At 41.6% G+C, this 6416-nt stretch overlaps 1 pseudogene; it reads right to left on the minus strand.

Moving 5' to 3' along the window:
* Nucleotides 1-683: 683 nt before the first annotated feature.
* On the minus strand, nucleotides 684-3716 carry LOC100588514 (annotated as a pseudogene).
* Nucleotides 3717-6416: the final 2700 nt, after the last annotated feature.

Genomic DNA, 6416 nt, shown 5'->3' on the forward strand with positions numbered 1-6416 from the left:
TACAAACTGCCATGTTTTTTGATATTATGGTAATGTCTTTTAAAAAAAAAAAAAGGAGCATTTGCCTTATTCAAACAGAATCGTACTTTATGTGAACAGTAATAGCATTCCAAGCCCTTTTTTTCTTTTTGTAAAACATAGTTAAGTGATTAATTTTCCTTCCAGTTAATGCGGGCATATGGCAAAGCTAGGGACTATAAAAAAGTGGGTTTTTTTCTTTCTTTTTTAAAATAGACTATTGATCCAAAAGTATTTGTGATGGATTTTCATGGCCAATGTTCACTCAACTTAAACTCCATGAAACTGTTTCCAGTGCTCATATTTACGCTGAAGTACAATGAGAAGCCACTTTTGAAGAAGTATTAGAATGGTACTTTTAAACAAATCTTCACGTGTTTCAATTAAAAAAAAAAAACTCAGAAGCTATTGGTGGCACAGAGAGCAAATTAAGGGTTGCTTTTTTTTTTTTTTTTTTTTTGAGATGGAGTCTCGCTCTGTCGCCCAGGCTGGAGTGCAGTGGCGCGATCTCGGCTCACTGCAAGCTCTGCCTCCCGGGTTCACACCATTCTCCTGCCTCAGCCTCTCCAAGTAGCTAGGACTACAGGTGCCCGCCACCACGCCTGGCTAATTTTTTTGTATTTTTAGTAGAGATGGGGTTTCACCGTGGTCTCGATCTCCTGACCTCGTGATCCGCCCGCCGCGGCCTCCCAAAGTGCTAGGATTACAAGCGTGAGCCACCGCGCCCGGCCGAAGGGTTGCTATTTTTAAGAGGTCTTCTTGTGAGTCAGTCAGCTTGGTTTCGCAGTGTCTAGCAGCTTAACACCAATCAGCAATGTAGTCAAAATCTCTGAACATTTCCTGCTCCTCTTCCGAAAGTATCCTTTGTTCTCGAGGTGGAGTCAGAATATGTGCTTCTGAGGTAAATTCATCATCGAAATTACTAACATCTTCTTGTCCTCTTATGGTAGGTATAAATGGTGGCTTTACTTTTTTGTCTATCAGAGCGCTCCAATCAATTAGCCAGAAAAATGGGTGCTTTTTTACATCCTCTGCATCTTTCTCGCTAGCCCCAAGGTGCCACTCAGGATTTCTTCTTAACAGCCTTCTCATTATAGAAATGGCTTTTGTAGATAAGAACCTTGGATACCTTACTTCATCATTTACAATACTGTCAAAAACTTCGTCTTCATCATCACCAGGAAAGGGACACTCACCAACAAGCATTACATATATAAGCATGCCAAGGCCCCACCAATCTACAGCCCTTGTATAAGAAGTTTCTGTTCATACTTCTGGGGCAAGAAAATCAGGATTGCCACAAAATGTGCTTGTTCTATCTCCATATCCCATTCCTTCTTTGCAAAGACCAAAATCAGCAATTTTCACAAAGCCCTCTGTATCTAGCAATGTTATCCAATTTCAAATCTCTATGAACAATTTTGTGTTCATGTAAATACCGCAACCCAAGAACTACAAAAGCAGCATAAAATACAGCTCTTGGTTCAGAAAAGACATCAGTATGAGTGTGCATCATTAGGACCCCACCGGCAGCATATTCCATTACAAAGCAAACATGCTCTTTGGTTTGGAAACATGCAAAAAGTTTCACCAAAAAGGGATGCCTTACACTATTCACAGTTTCAGAAATTCTTTTTTCACACATCAGTCTGTCTACTTCATCTTGAGCCACAATATCCCCTTTCTTTAAGGCTTTTATAGCAAACATCTCATTTGTATGTTGATATTCAGATAAAAGCACCTTTCCAAAATGTCCTCTTCCCAAGACAGCACAACACCTGAAATCTTGCAGATTAAACTGAAACCTTTGCTGAGATCTTCTATCCTCAAGTTCTTGAATACCACTATATTCTAGGCCTGACTGAGGAGTATCAGGCTTGTATTCAGATTGAGATTTTGGAAGTATACTCTTTCTGTCATTCTCAATATCAAAAGCAGTCTCTGAATCCTGTCCTGGTGTATCCAAAACTCTTAATTCAGAAGATTCATCTATTTCTCCAAGGGAAGAAGCTCGTGATGGGGCTGGGGAGGTTCAGGCTCAAGATCAAAGTCCAATTTGGTTACTGTAGAATCACTAGCTGGAGGTGCTAGTTCAGGAATGCGTACATCAACCACTGGCACTGTAGTAGGCACAGGAGCTTGAGGGCTGAAGGTGCCAGAATGATTTACTGTAGGAATAGCTCTTCTTACTAGCCTTCCCCAAGTGGCAATATTAATATTCATTTGAGGAGCTCTGAGAAATGTTTTGCCTTGTTGCTTTGAAAAAAATTTTCTTTTGTCTTTGAAGTTTTGGTCTTCTTTCAATAACTGGATTAAAAAAGGTAACCTCTGCAAATAAAGTACCCTGTGGTTCCAGATAGAGACACATGCCATGCCATTGGTTGTCTAAAAAATCTTCTAACCTCAGAAATTTTACAGCACACGGAGACCGCCAATCACGCCAATAAACTGAAATTTCCAGTTCACATGACCTGTCCAGTTCCAGTGTAAACTTCTGGTCCCATGACTGATTGGAAATGGGTTTCCAGTTAGTTTGGCCAACCACAGTATTATCGAGCTTCAAAACAGCACAGACGTCATTTTTACTCCTTCTGCTCATGAAAGATGATCTGGTTTCACTTGGACTCCAACCAGGCAGTGCAACTGATGTTGCTTTTGACCGTCCAGGGACATTCTTTAGGATATCTTGGCAGCCCATGAGATGCACTTCCAAAGTCCCTGTTAATGCTGCTGGTTTGGATAGTGTACTATATTGATTTTGTGTAGATATCATACTTTGACGTGGACCTGGTGATGCAGCAACAAGTGAAAGGTCTTCAATAATAATACTGCTTTTGGGATGATTCTTGGGGAGTTCATTTAATCTTTGCTCTAATGAATACTTTAAAAGGTCCAACTTCTGACTTGTTTCATTAAATCTTGCTTGAGCTTCTGAAAGTGCTTTTCTGTCTGTTACTTTTCCTGAGCCAAGGAATTTCATTACATTCTTTGCACCTTCTGCTACTGCAAATTCTATCCTAAAATGATGCCTTAATTCTTCCATCCGACGTTCAAGAGGACTTATCACAGGTTTTGCATTATCAAAAGCCAATTCATTAAGTCTGGACTGCCTGAAGAATCTGCATTCGTATGACTTCTATTTTTGTCTTGCTGTCCTGGAGCAATTGCTGAGCTGTACCATGGAGTTTCCGATCCTTTGAAGATCCATTTGAATAAATCTGTATGATATTCTCTGCACCTTGTTTTACTTTAAGTTCTATGTCCAATTGTTTTTGTAGAGCCTTCAATCTATTGTTGCTAGTAGAACAATGAGGGTCACTATTTGGAGTATCTGGAGTCCTTGGGTAATCTGTAATATCTTTTGGTTCTGATACAACAATATGTGCATTTAATTCCTGCAGCTTGTGATATAGTTCTTCTAATTTTTTATTTGATTTTTTCAAAATGTTGTCTATATAAGCCAAACTTTTTTTATCTGTTGTGAGTTTCCTCAGATTTTCAGCTCCTTCTTTGATTTTCAGTTCTTTCCTTATTTCTCTCTTAATCCGATCCTTGATATCATGCAATTTCTGCTGCACCATTGTATCTGAAAAGTCTAATTTTTGAACAGCACTCACATTCTCAGAAAACGGAAGACTTCGGGAATCCCCCTGCAGTTCTATGAGCAGAATCTGCCCCCGTTCGGGGTTGGATGCCATTGCGCTCCAGTATGGAGGGTCCGCACCTGGACGCGGCTGCCACTGGCGAAGAGAGTAGGTGGGACGGGGCTCAGAGTGGGTGTGAGGAGAGGGGAGAGAAAGAAAAACAAAAACAACTAGGGGTTCATGGAGGCGCAGCCCCTGCTGGAGGCGCGGCTTATTCTGTCAGGTTCATCGAGAGCCGCGGGGAGCGAGGGCACTCGTAGCAGGCTTCCTCTCACCGCCCGCCGGCTGCCACCACCGCCCACACCGGAATGTTGGTCTAGTCGCTCCCTGGGCAACGCCAGAATCCGTCTCAAGCTTCTACGTTCTGGGCGCTGCGGCGGCGGCTGCAGCTCCTCCTGTAGCACCATTTGGCTCTAGAATTCATTTTCTGAAAGGCGTCTGAAGTGACCCTGTGGTAGGCTGAATAATGAACTCCCAGTATGTCCATATTTTAATCCCTGGAACCTGTGAATGTTACCTTCCATGGGAAAGGGACTTCGCAGGTATGATTAAGTTAAGGACCCTGAGATGGTGATGTGGTTTGGATGTTGTCCCCTCTAAGTCTCATGTTGAATTGTAATCCCCAATGTTGGAAGTGGGACCTGGTAGGAGGAGTTTGGGTCATGGGGGCAGATCCCTCATGGTTCAGTGCTGTCTCGTGATAATGAGTTCTCATGAGGTCTGTTGTTTAAAGAGTGCAGCACCTCCTCCACTCTCTCTTTTGCTCTTACTGTCCCCATGTGACATGCCTACCCCACTTTGCCTTCTGCCATTATTGAAAGTTCCCTGAGGCCTCCCCAGAAGCTGAACAGATGCCAGTGCCATCCTTCCTGTACAGCCTGCAGAACTATGAGCCAATTAAACCTCTTTTCTTTACAAATTACCCCGTCTCAAGTACTTCTTTATAACAACACAAGAATGAACTAACACAGATGGGGAGATTATCTTGGGTTATCTGGGTGGATTCAGATGTAATCATAGGGTCTGTAAAGGAAGTCTATAAGGTGTTGCTTTTAGCCACTAAGGCTGTGATGATTTGCCAGAGAAAGGTGTCTTTTAACTATCTCATGATGAAGTGATTTGCTTTCAAAGCAGGAACCTGTTCCCAGGGCATGATTCTGTTTTCATTTATACCCCAGTCATGGTGATAAGTTATCACCACCCCTTTTCCCCCTCATGAAGTAATGGGGACACCGTGACACATCCAAGCAATTGGTAGCAAACTTTCTGCAGAGCAAGTCAAACAGGCATGTTGCTCCTCAGGCCTGCAGGCCAGCAACAAACTATGATATTGCTTGAATTTCCTTCAATAGCCAATCCAATATCTATGCTTGTGGCTGCTGTGCTCTGGCACTGAAAAGCGAAGAAAGGAGAGACAGGAAGATCTTTGTGACTATCATATCTCTTTAGAAAACCATTCAGACCATCCTTTTCCTAGAAAATGAAGTCATTCTTGTTCCAGGAAATTAATTACTGTTCTCAGAACTAGCAGAGATCCATGGATATGCAAATTGTCCATTGAAATTCCCATCAATCTCCTATGTAACTGATGCCCAATCAGCATCTCTTCCAAAGGTAACATGTTTTCAGCCCCTCTTTCTCTCAGGAATAATGCACATCCTAATGGAAACATGTTGATTTATCTTCACTTCTCTCCTGTTCCTGTTTCCTCTCTGGAAAGAGATATACTATTTGGCCAAGGATCTAGCTAGTCAACTTTTGCTCACCCAGAAGCTGGTCTCTAGTATTATGAGCTGCCAAGAGGCAACTTTCACTGCACAGAGAGATGTCAATCCTCAGTCCTTAGAGGAGGGAGAGTCAGTCTTCCGTAGGGTGGGATAACAAAATATTCCAGCTGGCCTGGGGAAAACCCCAGTTTATGCCTATAGCCCTTGTGTAATTATAAATGATGTCCTTTTCACTCTCAAAAGTGTCCTGGCTGGATGATAAATGTATGATCATCCTGCCTGGAGCTTTTCCTGAGGTCTTTGTCTGGGGAAATGGTCTGGGAAGGCAGCATGTTGTCAGTTAATAGCTGGATATCCACCCGGCCCCTAGCCCAGGGGATGCTCTGCCTCCATGCTGCACAGAGTTTAATTTCATTCAAGATGCCAGCCGTGCATGGGGACAAACTTTTCCTGATGTCTACCCAGGAGGTTTGGAACTGTGGCCCCATCAAGGCATCTAAATACCATTTTCTAAAAATAAGTTAGGTCTGTACCTTAGAGTGAACCCCAAAATAAATTTTGGATGCCTGAATGAGTTAGTCATAAGAGATAAAATGACAACAGAATTAGCAGAGACCCATATAATCTGGGTTGGAGAAGCATTTCCTATGCACTAAAAGGAGGAAACTTTGAAAGAAAAGATTGATCTCATTACAACAAATTTGTTTTCTGAATGGCAAAAACACACCTATCCACTCAAACTTAAAAGTAAAATTCAATCTAGAAAAAAAAGTGTGCCACATAGGAAAGACAATTGCTTGATAAACTTAATAATTAGGTGGAATTCACCTAACCAGAGTTTCCTATTATATTGGACTAGGAAATGTGGCAATGCCAATTAGATGTAGCCTGAAGTATAAAAATAATAGCTCATACATATTGAACTTCCAAAAATCAATTTTTAAAACTTCAAAAGAAAAAAACAAATAATTTAAGCAATTTACAAAAGAAATACAAATATCAAATTAAGCATATTTATTCTCTCTCT

The sequence above is a fragment of the Nomascus leucogenys genome, chromosome 13, assembly GCF_006542625.1.
Source record: "Nomascus leucogenys isolate Asia chromosome 13, Asia_NLE_v1, whole genome shotgun sequence".
Lineage (NCBI taxonomy): Eukaryota > Metazoa > Chordata > Mammalia > Primates > Hylobatidae > Nomascus > Nomascus leucogenys.